At 47.4% G+C, this 17,589-nt stretch overlaps 8 non-coding genes across 8 annotated transcripts; all 8 read left to right on the top strand.

Moving 5' to 3' along the window:
• The first annotated feature begins 641 nt into the window (after positions 1–641).
• TRNAK-CUU (transfer RNA lysine (anticodon CUU)) lies at positions 642–714 on the top strand. The gene has a single exon. It is a non-coding gene; the product is annotated as a tRNA-Lys (tRNA).
• Positions 715–2,989: 2,275 nt separating this feature from the next.
• Positions 2,990–3,062, top strand: TRNAK-CUU (transfer RNA lysine (anticodon CUU)). Its single transcript has one exon. It is a non-coding gene; the product is annotated as a tRNA-Lys (tRNA).
• Positions 3,063–4,896: 1,834 nt separating this feature from the next.
• TRNAK-CUU (transfer RNA lysine (anticodon CUU)) lies at positions 4,897–4,969 on the top strand. Its single transcript has one exon. It is a non-coding gene; the product is annotated as a tRNA-Lys (tRNA).
• A 955-nt stretch (positions 4,970–5,924) lies between these two features.
• Positions 5,925–5,997, top strand: TRNAK-CUU (transfer RNA lysine (anticodon CUU)). The gene has a single exon. It is a non-coding gene; the product is annotated as a tRNA-Lys (tRNA).
• A 2,716-nt stretch (positions 5,998–8,713) lies between these two features.
• Positions 8,714–8,786, top strand: TRNAK-CUU (transfer RNA lysine (anticodon CUU)). The gene has a single exon. It is a non-coding gene; the product is annotated as a tRNA-Lys (tRNA).
• Positions 8,787–11,061: 2,275 nt separating this feature from the next.
• TRNAK-CUU (transfer RNA lysine (anticodon CUU)) lies at positions 11,062–11,134 on the top strand. The gene has a single exon. It is a non-coding gene; the product is annotated as a tRNA-Lys (tRNA).
• A 1,834-nt stretch (positions 11,135–12,968) lies between these two features.
• Positions 12,969–13,041, top strand: TRNAK-CUU (transfer RNA lysine (anticodon CUU)). The gene has a single exon. It is a non-coding gene; the product is annotated as a tRNA-Lys (tRNA).
• A 1,834-nt stretch (positions 13,042–14,875) lies between these two features.
• Positions 14,876–14,948, top strand: TRNAK-CUU (transfer RNA lysine (anticodon CUU)). The gene has a single exon. It is a non-coding gene; the product is annotated as a tRNA-Lys (tRNA).
• The last annotated feature ends 2,641 nt before the right edge of the window (positions 14,949–17,589 follow it).

The raw sequence follows: 17,589 nt of genomic DNA, 5'->3' as shown, positions 1-17,589 counted from the left end.
TGTGACGTAAAAAGTCAAAGTTTTTCCGAAATACCTGACGACCATTTAAATTTTGGGCTTCGGTGGCGCAAGGGTTAGCGCGCTCAGCTGTCATTCAAAAAGTTGGTGGTTCGAGCCCACCCGGGAGCGGTGTTGTGAGGTCTCAGATGTGACGTAATAAGTCAAGGTTTTTCCACAATACCTGACGATCATTTAATTTCTGGGCTACCGTGGCGCAATGGTTAGCGCGTTCGGCTTTTAACCGAAAGTTTGGTGGTTCGAGCCCATCCGGGAGCGTTTTGCGAGGTCTCAGATGTAACGTAAAAAGTCAGAGTTTTTCCGCAATACCTGTGAACATTTAATTTTTGGGCTTCCGTGGCGCAATGGTTAGCGCGTTCGGCTGTTAACCGAAAGGTTGGTGGTTCGAGCCTATCCGGGAGCGGTGTTGTGAGGTCTGAAATGTAACGTAAAAAGTCCGAGTTTTTCCACAATACCTGTGAACATTTAATTTTTGGGCTTCCGTGGCGCAATGGTTAGCGCCTTCGGCTGTTAACGGAAAGGTTGGTGGTTCAAGCACACCCGAGAGCGGTGCTATGAGGTCTCAGATATTACGTAAAAAGTCAAAGTTTTTGCACAATACCTGACGACCATTTAATTTCAGAGCTTCCGTGGCTCAATGGTTAGCGCGTTCGGCTCTTAACCGAAAGTTTGGTGGTTCGAGCCCATCCGGGAGCGGTGTTGTGAGGTCTCAGATGTGAGGTAAAAAGTCAAAGTTTTTCCACAATACCTGACGACCATTTAATTTTTGGGCTTCCGTGGCGCAAAGGTTAGTGCGTTCGGCTGTTAACCGAAAGGTTGGTGGCTCGAGCCCATCCGGGAGCGGTGTTGTGAGGTCTCAGATGTTACGTAAAAAGTCAAGGTTTTTCCTCAATACCTGACGACCATTTAATTTTTTTGGCTTCCGTGGCGCAATGGTTAGCGCGTTCTGCTGCTATTCAAAAGACTGGTGTTTTGAGCCCTCCCGGGAGCGGTGTTGTGACGTCTCAGATGTAACGTAAAATGTCAGATTTTTCCACAATACCTGACGAACATTTAATATTTGGGCTTCCGTGGCGCAATGGTTAGCACGTTCAGCTATTAATCGAAAGGTTGGTGGTTCGAGCCCACCCGGGAGAGGTGTTGTGGGGTCTCAGATGTAGCGTAAAAAGTCATAACTTTTCCACAATACCTGACAACCATTTAATTTCTGAGCTTCCGTGGATCAATGGTTAGCGCGTTCGGCTGTTAACGAATAGGTTGGTGGTTCGAGCCCGTCCGGGAGCGGTGTTGTGACGTCTCAGATGTGAAGTAAAAAGTGAAGGTTTTTCCACAATAACTGACGACCATTTAATTTTTTTGGCTTCCGTGGCGCAATGGTTAGCGCGTTCTGCTGCTATTCAAAAGACTGGTGTTTTGAGCCCTCCCGGGAGCGGTGTTGTGACGTCTCAGATGTAACGTAAAATGTCAGATTTTTCCACAATACCTGACGAACATTTAATTTTTGGGCTTCCGTGGCGCAATGGTTAGCACGTTCAGCTATTAATCGAAAGGTTGGTGGTTCGAGCCCACCCGGGAGAGGTGTTGTGGGGTCTCAGATGTAGCGTAAAAAGTCATAACTTTTCCACAATACCTGACAACCATTTAATTTCTGAGCTTCCGTGGCTCAATGGTTAGCACGTTCGGCTGTTAACGAATAGGTTGGTGGTTCGAGCCCATCCGGGAGCGGTGTTGTGACGTCTCAGATGTGAAGTAAAAAGTCAAGGTTTTTCCACAATACCTGACGACCATTTAATTTTTGGGCTTCCGTGGCGCAAAGGTTAGCGCGTTCAGCTGCTATTCAAAGGACTGGTGGTTTGAGCCCTCCCGGGAGCGGTGTCGTGACGTCTCAGATGTAACGTAAAATGTCAGAGTTTTTCCGCAATACCTGACGAACATTTAATTTTTGGGCTTCCGTGGCGCAATGGTTAGCGCTTTCAGCTGTTAACCGAAAGGTTGGTGGTTCGAGCCCACCCGGGAGAGGTGTTGTGGGGTCTCAGATGTAGCGTATAAAGTCATAACATTTCCACAATACCTGACAACCATTTAATTTCTGAGCTTCCGTGGCTCAATGGTTAGCGCGTTCGGCTGTTAACAGAAAGGTTGGTGGTTCGAGCCCATCCGGGAGCGTTATGTGATCTCTCAGAAGTAACGTAAAAAGTCAAGTTTTTTCCACAATACCTGACGACAATGTATTTTTTGGGCTTCCGTGGCGAAATGGTTAGCGCTCTTAGCTGTTATTCAAAAGGTTGGTGGTTCTAGCCCACTCAGGAGCGTTGTTGTGAGGTCTCAGATGTGACGTAAAAAGTCAAAGTTTTTCCGAAATACCTGACGACCATTTAAATTTTGGGCTTCGGTGGCGCAAGGGTTAGCGCGCTCAGCTGTCATTCAAAAAGTTGGTGGTTCGAGCCCACCCGGGAGCGGTGTTGTGAGGTCTCAGATGTGACGTAATAAGTCAAGGTTTTTCCACAATACCTGACGATCATTTAATTTCTGGGCTACCGTAGCGCAATGGTTAGCGCGTTCGGCTTTTAACCGAAAGTTTGGTGGTTCGAGCCCATCCGGGAGCGTTTTGTGAGGTCTCAGATGTAACGTAAAAAGTCAGAGTTTTTCCGCAATACCTGTGAACATTTAATTTTTGGGCTTCCGTGGCGCAATGGTTAGCGCGTTCGGCTGTTAACCGAAAGGTTGGTGGTTCGAGCCTATCCGGGAGCGGTGTTGTGAGGTCTGAAATGTAACGTAAAAAGTCCGAGTTTTTCCACAATACCTGTGAACATTTAATTTTTGGGCTTCCGTGGCGCAATGGTTAGCGCCTTCGGCTGTTAACGGAAAGGTTGGTGGTTCAAGCACACCCGAGAGCGGTGCTATGAGGTCTCAGATATTACGTAAAAAATCAAAGTTTTTCCACAATACCTGACGACCATTTAATTTCAGAGCTTCCGTGGCTCAATGGTTAGCGCGTTCGGCTCTTAACCGAAAGTTTGGTGGTTCGAGCCCATCCGGGAGCGGTGTTGTGAGGTCTCAGATGTGAGGTAAAAAGTCAAAGTTTTTCCACAATACCTGACGACCATTTAATTTTTGGGCTTCCGTGGCGCAAAGGTTAGTGCGTTCGGCTGTTAACCGAAAGGTTGGTGGCTCGAGCCCATCCGGGAGCGGTGTTGTGAGGTCTCAGATGTTACGTAAAAAGTCAAGGTTTTTCCTCAATACCTGACGACCATTTAATTTTTTTGGCTTCCGTGGCGCAATGGTTAGCGCGTTCTGCTGCTATTCAAAAGACTGGTGTTTTGAGCCCTCCCGGGAGCGGTGTTGTGACGTCTCAGATGTAACGTAAAATGTCAGATTTTTCCACAATACCTGACGAACATTTAATATTTGGGCTTCCGTGGCGCAATGGTTAGCACGTTCAGCTATTAATCGAAAGGTTGGTGGTTCGAGCCCACCCGGGAGAGGTGTTGTGGGGTCTCAGATGTAGCGTAAAAAGTCATAACTTTTCCACAATACCTGACAACCATTTAATTTCTGAGCTTCCGTGGCTCAATGGTTAGCACGTTCGGCTGTTAACGAATAGGTTGGTGGTTCGAGCCCATCCGGGAGCGGTGTTGTGACGTCTCAGATGTGAAGTAAAAAGTCAAGGTTTTTCCACAATACCTGACGACCATTTAATTTTTGGGCTTCCGTGGCGCAAAGGTTAGCGCGTTCAGCTGCTATTCAAAGGACTGGTGGTTTGAGCCCTCCCGGGAGCGGTGTCGTGACGTCTCAGATGTAACGTAAAATGTCAGAGTTTTTCCGCAATACCTGACGAACATTTAATTTTTGGGCTTCCGTGGCGCAATGGTTAGCGCTTTCAGCTGTTAACCGAAAGGTTGGTGGTTCGAGCCCACCCGGGAGAGGTGTTGTGGGGTCTCAGATGTAGCGTATAAAGTCATAACTTTTCCACAATACCTGACAACCATTTAATTTCTGAGCTTCCGTGGCTCAATGGTTAGCGCGTTCGGCTGTTAACAGAAAGGTTGGTGGTTCGAGCCCATCCGGGAGCGTTATGTGATATCTCAGAAGTAACGTAAAAAGTCAAGTTTTTTCCACAATACCTGACGACAATGTATTTTTTGGGCTTCCGTGGCGAAATGGTTAGCGCTCTTAGCTGTTATTCAAAAGGTTGGTGGTTCTAGCCCACTCAGGAGCGTTGTTGTGAGGTCTCAGATGTGACGTAAAAAGTCAAAGTTTTTCCGAAATACCTGACGACCATTTAAATTTTGGGCTTCGGTGGCGCAAGGGTTAGCGCGCTCAGCTGTCATTCAAAAAGTTGGTGGTTCGAGCCCACCCGGGAGCGGTGTTGTGAGGTCTCAGATGTGACGTAATAAGTCAAGGTTTTTCCACAATACCTGACGATCATTTAATTTCTGGGCTACCGTAGCGCAATGGTTAGCGCGTTCGGCTTTTAACCGAAAGTTTGGTGGTTCGAGCCCATCCGGGAGCGTTTTGTGAGGTCTCAGATGTAACGTAAAAAGTCAGAGTTTTTCCGCAATACCTGTGAACATTTAATTTTTGGGCTTCCGTGGCGCAATGGTTAGCGCGTTCGGCTGTTAACCGAAAGGTTGGTGGTTCGAGCCTATCCGGGAGCGGTGTTGTGAGGTCTGAAATGTAACGTAAAAAGTCCGAGTTTTTCCACAATACCTGTGAACATTTAATTTTTGGGCTTCCGTGGCGCAATGGTTAGCGCCTTCGGCTGTTAACGGAAAGGTTGGTGGTTCAAGCACACCCGAGAGCGGTGCTATGAGGTCTCAGATATTACGTAAAAAGTCAAAGTTTTTCCACAATACCTGACGACCATTTAATTTCAGAGCTTCCGTGGCTCAATGGTTAGCGCGTTCGGCTCTTAACCGAAAGTTTGGTGGTTCGAGCCCATCCGGGAGCGGTGTTGTGAGGTCTCAGATGTGAGGTAAAAAGTCAAAGTTTTTCCACAATACCTGACGACCATTTAATTTTTGGGCTTCCGTGGCGCAAAGGTTAGTGCGTTCGGCTGTTAACCGAAAGGTTGGTGGCTCGAGCCCATCCGGGAGCGGTGTTGTGAGGTCTCAGATGTTACGTAAAAAGTCAAGGTTTTTCCTCAATACCTGACGACCATTTAATTTTTTTGGCTTCCGTGGCGCAATGGTTAGCGCGTTCTGCTGCTATTCAAAAGACTGGTGTTTTGAGCCCTCCCGGGAGCGGTGTTGTGACGTCTCAGATGTAACGTAAAATGTCAGATTTTTCCACAATACCTGACGAACATTTAATATTTGGGCTTCCGTGGCGCAATGGTTAGCACGTTCAGCTATTAATCGAAAGGTTGGTGGTTCGAGCCCACCCGGGAGAGGTGTTGTGGGGTCTCAGATGTAGCGTAAAAAGTCATAACTTTTCCACAATACCTGACAACCATTTAATTTCTGAGCTTCCTTGGCTCAATGGTTAGCGCGTTCGGCTGTTAACGAATAGGTTGGTGATTCGAGCCCATCCGGGAGCGGTGTTGTGACGTCTCAGATGTGAAGTAAATAGTTAAGTTTTTTCCACAAAACCTGAGGACCATTTAATTTTTGGGCTTCCGTGGCGCAATGGTTAGCGCGTTCGGCTGTTAACCGAAAGGTTGGTGGTTCGAGCCTATCCGGGAGCGGTGTTGTGAGGTCTGAAATGTAACGTAAAAAGTCCGAGTTTTTCCACAATACCTGTGAACATTTAATTTTTGGGCTTCCGTGGCGCAATGGTTAGCGCCTTCGGCTGTTAACGGAAAGGTTGGTGGTTCAAGCACACCCGAGAGCGGTGCTATGAGGTCTCAGATATTACGTAAAAAATCAAAGTTTTTCCACAATACCTGACGACCATTTAATTTCAGAGCTTCCGTGGCTCAATGGTTAGCGCGTTCGGCTCTTAACCGAAAGTTTGGTGGTTCGAGCCCATCCGGGAGCGGTGTTGTGAGGTCTCAGATGTGAGGTAAAAAGTCAAAGTTTTTCCACAATACCTGACGACCATTTAATTTTTGGGCTTCCGTGGCGCAAAGGTTAGTGCGTTCGGCTGTTAACCGAAAGGTTGGTGGCTCGAGCCCATCCGGGAGCGGTGTTGTGAGGTCTCAGATGTTACGTAAAAAGTCAAGGTTTTTCCTCAATACCTGACGACCATTTAATTTTTTTGGCTTCCGTGGCGCAATGGTTAGCGCGTTCTGCTGCTATTCAAAAGACTGGTGTTTTGAGCCCTCCCGGGAGCGGTGTTGTGACGTCTCAGATGTAACGTAAAATGTCAGATTTTTCCACAATACCTGACGAACATTTAATATTTGGGCTTCCGTGGCGCAATGGTTAGCACGTTCAGCTATTAATCGAAAGGTTGGTGGTTCGAGCCCACCCGGGAGAGGTGTTGTGGGGTCTCAGATGTAGCGTAAAAAGTCATAACTTTTCCACAATTCCTGACAACCATTTAATTTCTGAGCTTCCGTGGCTCAATGGTTAGCGCGTTTGGCTGTTAACGAATAGGTTGATGGTTCGAGCCAATCCTGGAGAGGTGTTGTAGGGTCTCAGATGTGAAGTAAAAAGTCAAGGTTTTTCCACAATACCTGACGACCATTTAATTTTTGGGCTTCCGTGGAGCAATGGTTAGCGCGTTCAGCTGCTTTTCAAAAGACTGGTGGTTTGAGCCCTCCCGGGAGCGGTGTTGTGACGTCTCAGATATAGCGTAAAATGTCTGAGTTTTTCCACAATACCTGACGAACATTTAATTTTTGGGCTTCCGTGGCGCAATGGTTAGCACGTTCAGCTGTTAATCAAAAGGTTGGTGGTTCGAGCCCACCCGGGAGAGGTGTTGGGGGGTCTCAGATGTAGCGTAAAAAGTCGTAACTTTTCCACAATACCTGACAACCATTTAGTTTCTGAGCTTCCGTGGATCAATGGTTAGCGCGTTCGGCTGTTAACGAATAGGTTGGTGGTTCGAGCCCGTCCGGGAGCGGTGTTGTGACGTCTCAGATGTGAAGTAAAAAGTGAAGGTTTTTCCACAATAACTGACGACCATTTAATTTTTTTGGCTTCCGTGGCGCAATGGTTAGCGCGTTCTGCTGCTATTCAAAAGACTGGTGTTTTGAGCCCTCCCGGGAGCGGTGTTGTGACGTCTCAGATGTAACGTAAAATGTCAGATTTTTCCACAATACCTGACGAACATTTAATTTTTGGGCTTCCGTGGCGCAATGGTTAGCACGTTCAGCTATTAATCGAAAGGTTGGTGGTTCGAGCCCACCCGGGAGAGGTGTTGTGGGGTCTCAGATGTAGCGTAAAAAGTCATAACTTTTCCACAATACCTGACAACCATTTAATTTCTGAGCTTCCGTGGCTCAATGGTTAGCACGTTCGGCTGTTAACGAATAGGTTGGTGGTTCGAGCCCATCCGGGAGCGGTGTTGTGACGTCTCAGATGTGAAGTAAAAAGTCAAGGTTTTTCCACAATACCTGACGACCATTTAATTTTTGGGCTTCCGTGGCGCAAAGGTTAGCGCGTTCAGCTGCTATTCAAAGGACTGGTGGTTTGAGCCCTCCCGGGAGCGGTGTCGTGACGTCTCAGATGTAACGTAAAATGTCAGAGTTTTTCCGCAATACCTGACGAACATTTAATTTTTGGGCTTCCGTGGCGCAATGGTTAGCGCTTTCAGCTGTTAACCGAAAGGTTGGTGGTTCGAGCCCACCCGGGAGAGGTGTTGTGGGGTCTCAGATGTAGCGTATAAAGTCATAACTTTTCCACAATACCTGACAACCATTTAATTTCTGAGCTTCCGTGGCTCAATGGTTAGCGCGTTCGGCTGTTAACAGAAAGGTTGGTGGTTCGAGCCCATCCGGGAGCGTTATGTGATCTCTCAGAAGTAACGTAAAAAGTCAAGTTTTTTCCACAATACCTGACGACAATGTATTTTTTGGGCTTCCGTGGCGAAATGGTTAGCGCTCTTAGCTGTTATTCAAAAGGTTGGTGGTTCTAGCCCACTCAGGAGCGTTGTTGTGAGGTCTCAGATGTGACGTAAAAAGTCAAAGTTTTTCCGAAATACCTGACGACCATTTAAATTTTGGGCTTCGGTGGCGCAAGGGTTAGCGCGCTCAGCTGTCATTCAAAAAGTTGGTGGTTCGAGCCCACCCGGGAGCGGTGTTGTGAGGTCTCAGATGTGACGTAATAAGTCAAGGTTTTTCCACAATACCTGACGATCATTTAATTTCTGGGCTACCGTGGCGCAATGGTTAGCGCGTTCGGCTTTTAACCGAAAGTTTGGTGGTTCGAGCCCATCCGGGAGCGTTTTGCGAGGTCTCAGATGTAACGTAAAAAGTCAGAGTTTTTCCGCAATACCTGTGAACATTTAATTTTTGGGCTTCCGTGGCGCAATGGTTAGCGCGTTCGGCTGTTAACCGAAAGGTTGGTGGTTCGAGCCTATCCGGGAGCGGTGTTGTGAGGTCTGAAATGTAACGTAAAAAGTCCGAGTTTTTCCACAATACCTGTGAACATTTAATTTTTGGGCTTCCGTGGCGCAATGGTTAGCGCCTTCGGCTGTTAACGGAAAGGTTGGTGGTTCAAGCACACCCGAGAGCGGTGCTATGAGGTCTCAGATATTACGTAAAAAGTCAAAGTTTTTGCACAATACCTGACGACCATTTAATTTCAGAGCTTCCGTGGCTCAATGGTTAGCGCGTTCGGCTCTTAACCGAAAGTTTGGTGGTTCGAGCCCATCCGGGAGCGGTGTTGTGAGGTCTCAGATGTGAGGTAAAAAGTCAAAGTTTTTCCACAATACCTGACGACCATTTAATTTTTGGGCTTCCGTGGCGCAAAGGTTAGTGCGTTCGGCTGTTAACCGAAAGGTTGGTGGCTCGAGCCCATCCGGGAGCGGTGTTGTGAGGTCTCAGATGTTACGTAAAAAGTCAAGGTTTTTCCTCAATACCTGACGACCATTTAATTTTTTTGGCTTCCGTGGCGCAATGGTTAGCGCGTTCTGCTGCTATTCAAAAGACTGGTGTTTTGAGCCCTCCCGGGAGCGGTGTTGTGACGTCTCAGATGTAACGTAAAATGTCAGATTTTTCCACAATACCTGACGAACATTTAATATTTGGGCTTCCGTGGCGCAATGGTTAGCACGTTCAGCTATTAATCGAAAGGTTGGTGGTTCGAGCCCACCCGGGAGAGGTGTTGTGGGGTCTCAGATGTAGCGTAAAAAGTCATAACTTTTCCACAATACCTGACAACCATTTAATTTCTGAGCTTCCGTGGATCAATGGTTAGCGCGTTCGGCTGTTAACGAATAGGTTGGTGGTTCGAGCCCGTCCGGGAGCGGTGTTGTGACGTCTCAGATGTGAAGTAAAAAGTGAAGGTTTTTCCACAATAACTGACGACCATTTAATTTTTTTGGCTTCCGTGGCGCAATGGTTAGCGCGTTCTGCTGCTATTCAAAAGACTGGTGTTTTGAGCCCTCCCGGGAGCGGTGTTGTGACGTCTCAGATGTAACGTAAAATGTCAGATTTTTCCACAATACCTGACGAACATTTAATTTTTGGGCTTCCGTGGCGCAATGGTTAGCACGTTCAGCTATTAATCGAAAGGTTGGTGGTTCGAGCCCACCCGGGAGAGGTGTTGTGGGGTCTCAGATGTAGCGTAAAAAGTCATAACTTTTCCACAATACCTGACAACCATTTAATTTCTGAGCTTCCGTGGCTCAATGGTTAGCACGTTCGGCTGTTAACGAATAGGTTGGTGGTTCGAGCCCATCCGGGAGCGGTGTTGTGACGTCTCAGATGTGAAGTAAAAAGTCAAGGTTTTTCCACAATACCTGACGACCATTTAATTTTTGGGCTTCCGTGGCGCAAAGGTTAGCGCGTTCAGCTGCTATTCAAAGGACTGGTGGTTTGAGCCCTCCCGGGAGCGGTGTCGTGACGTCTCAGATGTAACGTAAAATGTCAGAGTTTTTCCGCAATACCTGACGTACATTTAATTTTTGGGCTTCCGTGGCGCAATGGTTAGCGCTTTCAGCTGTTAACCGAAAGGTTGGTGGTTCGAGCCCACCCGGGAGAGGTGTTGTGGGGTCTCAGATGTAGCGTATAAAGTCATAACATTTCCACAATACCTGACAACCATTTAATTTCTGAGCTTCCGTGGCTCAATGGTTAGCGCGTTCGGCTGTTAACAGAAAGGTTGGTGGTTCGAGCCCATCCGGGAGCGTTATGTGATCTCTCAGAAGTAACGTAAAAAGTCAAGTTTTTTCCACAATACCTGACGACAATGTATTTTTTGGGCTTCCGTGGCGAAATGGTTAGCGCTCTTAGCTGTTATTCAAAAGGTTGGTGGTTCTAGCCCACTCAGGAGCGTTGTTGTGAGGTCTCAGATGTGACGTAAAAAGTCAAAGTTTTTCCGAAATACCTGACGACCATTTAAATTTTGGGCTTCGGTGGCGCAAGGGTTAGCGCGCTCAGCTGTCATTCAAAAAGTTGGTGGTTCGAGCCCACCCGGGAGCGGTGTTGTGAGGTCTCAGATGTGACGTAATAAGTCAAGGTTTTTCCACAATACCTGACGATCATTTAATTTCTGGGCTACCGTAGCGCAATGGTTAGCGCGTTCGGCTTTTAACCGAAAGTTTGGTGGTTCGAGCCCATCCGGGAGCGTTTTGTGAGGTCTCAGATGTAACGTAAAAAGTCAGAGTTTTTCCGCAATACCTGTGAACATTTAATTTTTGGGCTTCCGTGGCGCAATGGTTAGCGCGTTCGGCTGTTAACCGAAAGGTTGGTGGTTCGAGCCTATCCGGGAGCGGTGTTGTGAGGTCTGAAATGTAACGTAAAAAGTCCGAGTTTTTCCACAATACCTGTGAACATTTAATTTTTGGGCTTCCGTGGCGCAATGGTTAGCGCCTTCGGCTGTTAACGGAAAGGTTGGTGGTTCAAGCACACCCGAGAGCGGTGCTATGAGGTCTCAGATATTACGTAAAAAATCAAAGTTTTTCCACAATACCTGACGACCATTTAATTTCAGAGCTTCCGTGGCTCAATGGTTAGCGCGTTCGGCTCTTAACCGAAAGTTTGGTGGTTCGAGCCCATCCGGGAGCGGTGTTGTGAGGTCTCAGATGTGAGGTAAAAAGTCAAAGTTTTTCCACAATACCTGACGACCATTTAATTTTTGGGCTTCCGTGGCGCAAAGGTTAGTGCGTTCGGCTGTTAACCGAAAGGTTGGTGGCTCGAGCCCATCCGGGAGCGGTGTTGTGAGGTCTCAGATGTTACGTAAAAAGTCAAGGTTTTTCCTCAATACCTGACGACCATTTAATTTTTTTGGCTTCCGTGGCGCAATGGTTAGCGCGTTCTGCTGCTATTCAAAAGACTGGTGTTTTGAGCCCTCCCGGGAGCGGTGTTGTGACGTCTCAGATGTAACGTAAAATGTCAGATTTTTCCACAATACCTGACGAACATTTAATATTTGGGCTTCCGTGGCGCAATGGTTAGCACGTTCAGCTATTAATCGAAAGGTTGGTGGTTCGAGCCCACCCGGGAGAGGTGTTGTGGGGTCTCAGATGTAGCGTAAAAAGTCATAACTTTTCCACAATACCTGACAACCATTTAATTTCTGAGCTTCCGTGGCTCAATGGTTAGCACGTTCGGCTGTTAACGAATAGGTTGGTGGTTCGAGCCCATCCGGGAGCGGTGTTGTGACGTCTCAGATGTGAAGTAAAAAGTCAAGGTTTTTCCACAATACCTGACGACCATTTAATTTTTGGGCTTCCGTGGCGCAAAGGTTAGCGCGTTCAGCTGCTATTCAAAGGACTGGTGGTTTGAGCCCTCCCGGGAGCGGTGTCGTGACGTCTCAGATGTAACGTAAAATGTCAGAGTTTTTCCGCAATACCTGACGAACATTTAATTTTTGGGCTTCCGTGGCGCAATGGTTAGCGCTTTCAGCTGTTAACCGAAAGGTTGGTGGTTCGAGCCCACCCGGGAGAGGTGTTGTGGGGTCTCAGATGTAGCGTATAAAGTCATAACTTTTCCACAATACCTGACAACCATTTAATTTCTGAGCTTCCGTGGCTCAATGGTTAGCGCGTTCGGCTGTTAACAGAAAGGTTGGTGGTTCGAGCCCATCCGGGAGCGTTATGTGATATCTCAGAAGTAACGTAAAAAGTCAAGTTTTTTCCACAATACCTGACGACAATGTATTTTTTGGGCTTCCGTGGCGAAATGGTTAGCGCTCTTAGCTGTTATTCAAAAGGTTGGTGGTTCTAGCCCACTCAGGAGCGTTGTTGTGAGGTCTCAGATGTGACGTAAAAAGTCAAAGTTTTTCCGAAATACCTGACGACCATTTAAATTTTGGGCTTCGGTGGCGCAAGGGTTAGCGCGCTCAGCTGTCATTCAAAAAGTTGGTGGTTCGAGCCCACCCGGGAGCGGTGTTGTGAGGTCTCAGATGTGACGTAATAAGTCAAGGTTTTTCCACAATACCTGACGATCATTTAATTTCTGGGCTACCGTAGCGCAATGGTTAGCGCGTTCGGCTTTTAACCGAAAGTTTGGTGGTTCGAGCCCATCCGGGAGCGTTTTGTGAGGTCTCAGATGTAACGTAAAAAGTCAGAGTTTTTCCGCAATACCTGTGAACATTTAATTTTTGGGCTTCCGTGGCGCAATGGTTAGCGCGTTCGGCTGTTAACCGAAAGGTTGGTGGTTCGAGCCTATCCGGGAGCGGTGTTGTGAGGTCTGAAATGTAACGTAAAAAGTCCGAGTTTTTCCACAATACCTGTGAACATTTAATTTTTGGGCTTCCGTGGCGCAATGGTTAGCGCCTTCGGCTGTTAACGGAAAGGTTGGTGGTTCAAGCACACCCGAGAGCGGTGCTATGAGGTCTCAGATATTACGTAAAAAGTCAAAGTTTTTCCACAATACCTGACGACCATTTAATTTCAGAGCTTCCGTGGCTCAATGGTTAGCGCGTTCGGCTCTTAACCGAAAGTTTGGTGGTTCGAGCCCATCCGGGAGCGGTGTTGTGAGGTCTCAGATGTGAGGTAAAAAGTCAAAGTTTTTCCACAATACCTGACGACCATTTAATTTTTGGGCTTCTGTGGCGCAAAGGTTAGTGCGTTCGGCTGTTAACCGAAAGGTTGGTGGCTCGAGCCCATCCGGGAGCGGTGTTGTGAGGTCTCAGATGTTACGTAAAAAGTCAAGGTTTTTCCTCAATACCTGACGACCATTTAATTTTTTTGGCTTCCGTGGCGCAATGGTTAGCGCGTTCTGCTGCTATTCAAAAGACTGGTGTTTTGAGCCCTCCCGGGAGCGGTGTTGTGACGTCTCAGATGTAACGTAAAATGTCAGATTTTTCCACAATACCTGACGAACATTTAATATTTGGGCTTCCGTGGCGCAATGGTTAGCACGTTCAGCTATTAATCGAAAGGTTGGTGGTTCGAGCCCACCCGGGAGAGGTGTTGTGGGGTCTCAGATGTAGCGTAAAAAGTCATAACTTTTCCACAATACCTGACAACCATTTAATTTCTGAGCTTCCGTGGCTCAATGGTTAGCACGTTCGGCTGTTAACGAATAGGTTGGTGGTTCGAGCCCATCCGGGAGCGGTGTTGTGACGTCTCAGATGTGAAGTAAAAAGTCAAGGTTTTTCCACAATACCTGACGACCATTTAATTTTTGGGCTTCCGTGGCGCAAAGGTTAGCGCGTTCAGCTGCTATTCAAAGGACTGGTGGTTTGAGCCCTCCCGGGAGCGGTGTCGTGACGTCTCAGATGTAACGTAAAATGTCAGAGTTTTTCCGCAATACCTGACGAACATTTAATTTTTGGGCTTCCGTGGCGCAATGGTTAGCGCTTTCAGCTGTTAACCGAAAGGTTGGTGGTTCGAGCCCACCCGGGAGAGGTGTTGTGGGGTCTCAGATGTAGCGTATAAAGTCATAACTTTTCCACAATACCTGACAACCATTTAATTTCTGAGCTTCCGTGGCTCAATGGTTAGCGCGTTCGGCTGTTAACAGAAAGGTTGGTGGTTCGAGCCCATCCGGGAGCGTTATGTGATCTCTCAGAAGTAACGTAAAAAGTCAAGTTTTTTCCACAATACCTGACGACAATGTATTTTTTGGGCTTCCGTGGCGAAATGGTTAGCGCTCTTAGCTGTTATTCAAAAGGTTGGTGGTTCTAGCCCACTCAGGAGCGTTGTTGTGAGGTCTCAGATGTGACGTAAAAAGTCAAAGTTTTTCCGAAATACCTGACGACCATTTAAATTTTGGGCTTCGGTGGCGCAAGGGTTAGCGCGCTCAGCTGTCATTCAAAAAGTTGGTGGTTCGAGCCCACCCGGGAGCGGTGTTGTGAGGTCTCAGATGTGACGTAATAAGTCAAGGTTTTTCCACAATACCTGACGATCATTTAATTTCTGGGCTACCGTGGCGCAATGGTTAGCGCGTTCGGCTTTTAACCGAAAGTTTGGTGGTTCGAGCCCATCCGGGAGCGTTTTGTGAGGTCTCAGATGTAACGTAAAAAGTCAGAGTTTTTCCGCAATACCTGTGAACATTTAATTTTTGGGCTTCCGTGGCGCAATGGTTAGCGCGTTCGGCTGTTAACCGAAAGGTTGGTGGTTCGAGCCTATCCGGGAGCGGTGTTGTGAGGTCTGAAATGTAACGTAAAAAGTCCGAGTTTTTCCACAATACCTGTGAACATTTAATTTTTGGGCTTCCGTGGCGCAATGGTTAGCGCCTTCGGCTGTTAACGGAAAGGTTGGTGGTTCAAGCACTCCCGAGAGCGGTGCTATGAGGTCTCAGATGTTACGTAAAAAGTCAAAGTTTTTCCACAATACCTGACGACCATTTAATTTCAGAGCTTCCGTGGCTCAATGGTTAGCGCGTTCGGCTCTTAACCGAAAGTTTGGTGGTTCGAGCCCATCCGGGAGCGGTGTTGTGAGGTCTCAGATGTGAGGTAAAAAGTCAAAGTTTTTCCACAATACCTGACGACCATTTAATTTTTGGGCTTCCGTGGCGCAAAGGTTAGTGCGTTCGGCTGTTAACCGAAAGGTTGGTGGCTCGAGCCCATCCGGGAGCGGTGTTGTGAGGTCTCAGATGTTACGTAAAAAGTCAAGGTTTTTCCTCAATACCTGACGACCATTTAATTTTTTTGGCTTCCGTGGCGCAATGGTTAGCGCGTTCTGCTGCTATTCAAAAGACTGGTGTTTTGAGCCCTCCCGGGAGCGGTGTTGTGACGTCTCAGATGTAACGTAAAATGTCAGATTTTTCCACAATACCTGACGAACATTTAATTTTTGGGCTTCCGTGGCGCAATGGTTAGCACGTTCAGCTATTAATCGAAAGGTTGGTGGTTCGAGCCCACCCGGGAGAGGTGTTGTGGGGTCTCAGATGTAGCGTAAAAAGTCATAACTTTTCCACAATACCTGACAACCATTTAATTTCTGAGCTTCCGTGGCTCAATGGTTAGCACGTTCGGCTGTTAACGAATAGGTTGGTGGTTCGAGCCCATCCGGGAGCGGTGTTGTGACGTCTCAGATGTGAAGTAAAAAGTCAAGGTTTTTCCACAATACCTGACGACCATTTAATTTTTGGGCTTCCGTGGCGCAAAGGTTAGCGCGTTCAGCTGCTATTCAAAGGACTGGAGGTTTGAACCCTCCCGGGAGCGGTGTCGTGACGTCTCAGATGTAACGTAAAATGTCAGAGTTTTTCCGCAATACCTGACGAACATTTAATTTTTGGGCTTCCGTGGCGCAATGGTTAGCGCTTTCAGCTGTTAACCGAAAGGTTGGTGGTTCGAGCCCACCCGGGAGAGGTGTTGTGGGGTCTCAGATGTAGCGTATAAAGTCATAACTTTTCCACAATACCTGACAACCATTTAATTTCTGAGCTTCCGTGGCTCAATGGTTAGCGCGTTCGGCTGTTAACAGAAAGGTTGGTGGTTCGAGCCCATCCGGGAGCGTTATGTGATCTCTCAGAAGTAACGTAAAAAGTCAAGTTTTTTCCACAATACCTGACAACAATGTATTTTTTGGGCTTCCGTGGCGAAATGGTTAGCGCTCTTAGCTGTTATTCAAAAGGTTGGTGGTTCTAGCCCACTCAGGAGCGTTGTTGTGAGGTCTCAGATGTGACGTAAAAAGTCAAAGTTTTTCCGAAATACCTGACGACCATTTAAATTTTGGGCTTCGGTGGCGCAAGGGTTAGCGCGCTCAGCTGTCATTCAAAAAGTTGGTGGTTCGAGCCCACCCGGGAGCGGTGTTGTGAGGTCTCAGATGTGACGTAATAAGTCAAGGTTTTTCCACAATACCTGACGATCATTTAATTTCTGGGCTACCGTGGCGCAATGGTTAGCGCGTTCGGCTTTTAACCGAAAGTTTGGTGGTTCGAGCCCATCCGGGAGCGTTTTGTGAGGTCTCAGATGTAACGTAAAAAGTCAGAGTTTTTCCGCAATACCTGTGAACATTTAATTTTTGGGCTTCCGTGGCGCAATGGTTAGCGCGTTCGGCTGTTAACCGAAAGGTTGGTGGCTCGAGCCCATCCGGGAGCGGTGTTGTGAGGTCTCAGATGTTACGTAAAAAGTCAAGGTTTTTCCTCAATACCTGACGACCATTTAATTTTTTTGGCTTCCGTGGCGCAATGGTTAGCGCGTTCTGCTGCTATTCAAAAGACTGGTGTTTTGAGCCCTCCCGGGAGCGGTGTTGTGACGTCTCAGATGTAACGTAAAATGTCAGATTTTTCCACAATACCTGACGAACATTTAATTTTTGGGCTTCCGTGGCGCAATGGTTAGCACGTTCAGCTATTAATCGAAAGGTTGGTGGTTCGAGCCCACCCGGGAGAGGTGTTGTGGGGTCTCAGATGTAGCGTAAAAAGTCATAACCTTTCCACAATACCTGACAACCATTTAATTTCTGAGCTTCCGTGGCTCAATGGTTAGCACGTTCGGCTGTTAACGAATAGGTTGGTGGTTCGAGCCCATCCGGGAGCGGTGTTGTGACGTCTCAGATGTGAAGTAAAAAGTCAAGGTTTTTCCACAATACCTGACGACCATTTAATTTTTGGGCTTCCGTGGCGCAAAGGTTAGCGCGTTCAGCTGCTATTCAAAGGACTGTTGGTTTGAGCCCTCCCGGGAGCGGTGTCGTGACGTCTCAGATGTAACGTAAAATGTCAGAGTTTTTCCGCAATACCTGACGAACATTTAATTTTTGGGCTTCCGTGGCACAATGGTTAGCGCTTTCAGCTGTTAACCGAAAGGTTGGTGGTTCGAGCCCACCCGGGAGAGGTGTTGTGGGGTCTCAGATGTAGCGTATAAAGTCATAACTTTTCCACAATACCTGACAACCATTTAATTTCTGAGCTTCCGTGGCTCAATGGTTAGCGCGTTCGGCTGTTAACAGAAAGGTTGGTGGTTCGAGCCCATCCGGGAGCGTTATGTGATCTCTCAGAAGTAACGTAAAAAGTCAAGTTTTTTCCACAATACCTGACGACAATGTATTTTTTGGGCTTCCGTGGCGAAATGGTTAGCGCTCTTAGCTGTTATTCAAAAGGTTGGTGGTTCTAGCCCACTCAGGAGC

This window comes from Phalangium opilio, unplaced genomic scaffold (genome assembly GCF_054372755.1).
Source record: "Phalangium opilio isolate 3A_F unplaced genomic scaffold, DU_Popi_V2 ptg001865l_1, whole genome shotgun sequence".
NCBI lineage: Eukaryota > Metazoa > Arthropoda > Arachnida > Opiliones > Phalangiidae > Phalangium > Phalangium opilio.
Note: the sequence above shows the minus strand (reverse complement) of the source record. Positions and strands in the feature narration are given on the sequence as shown.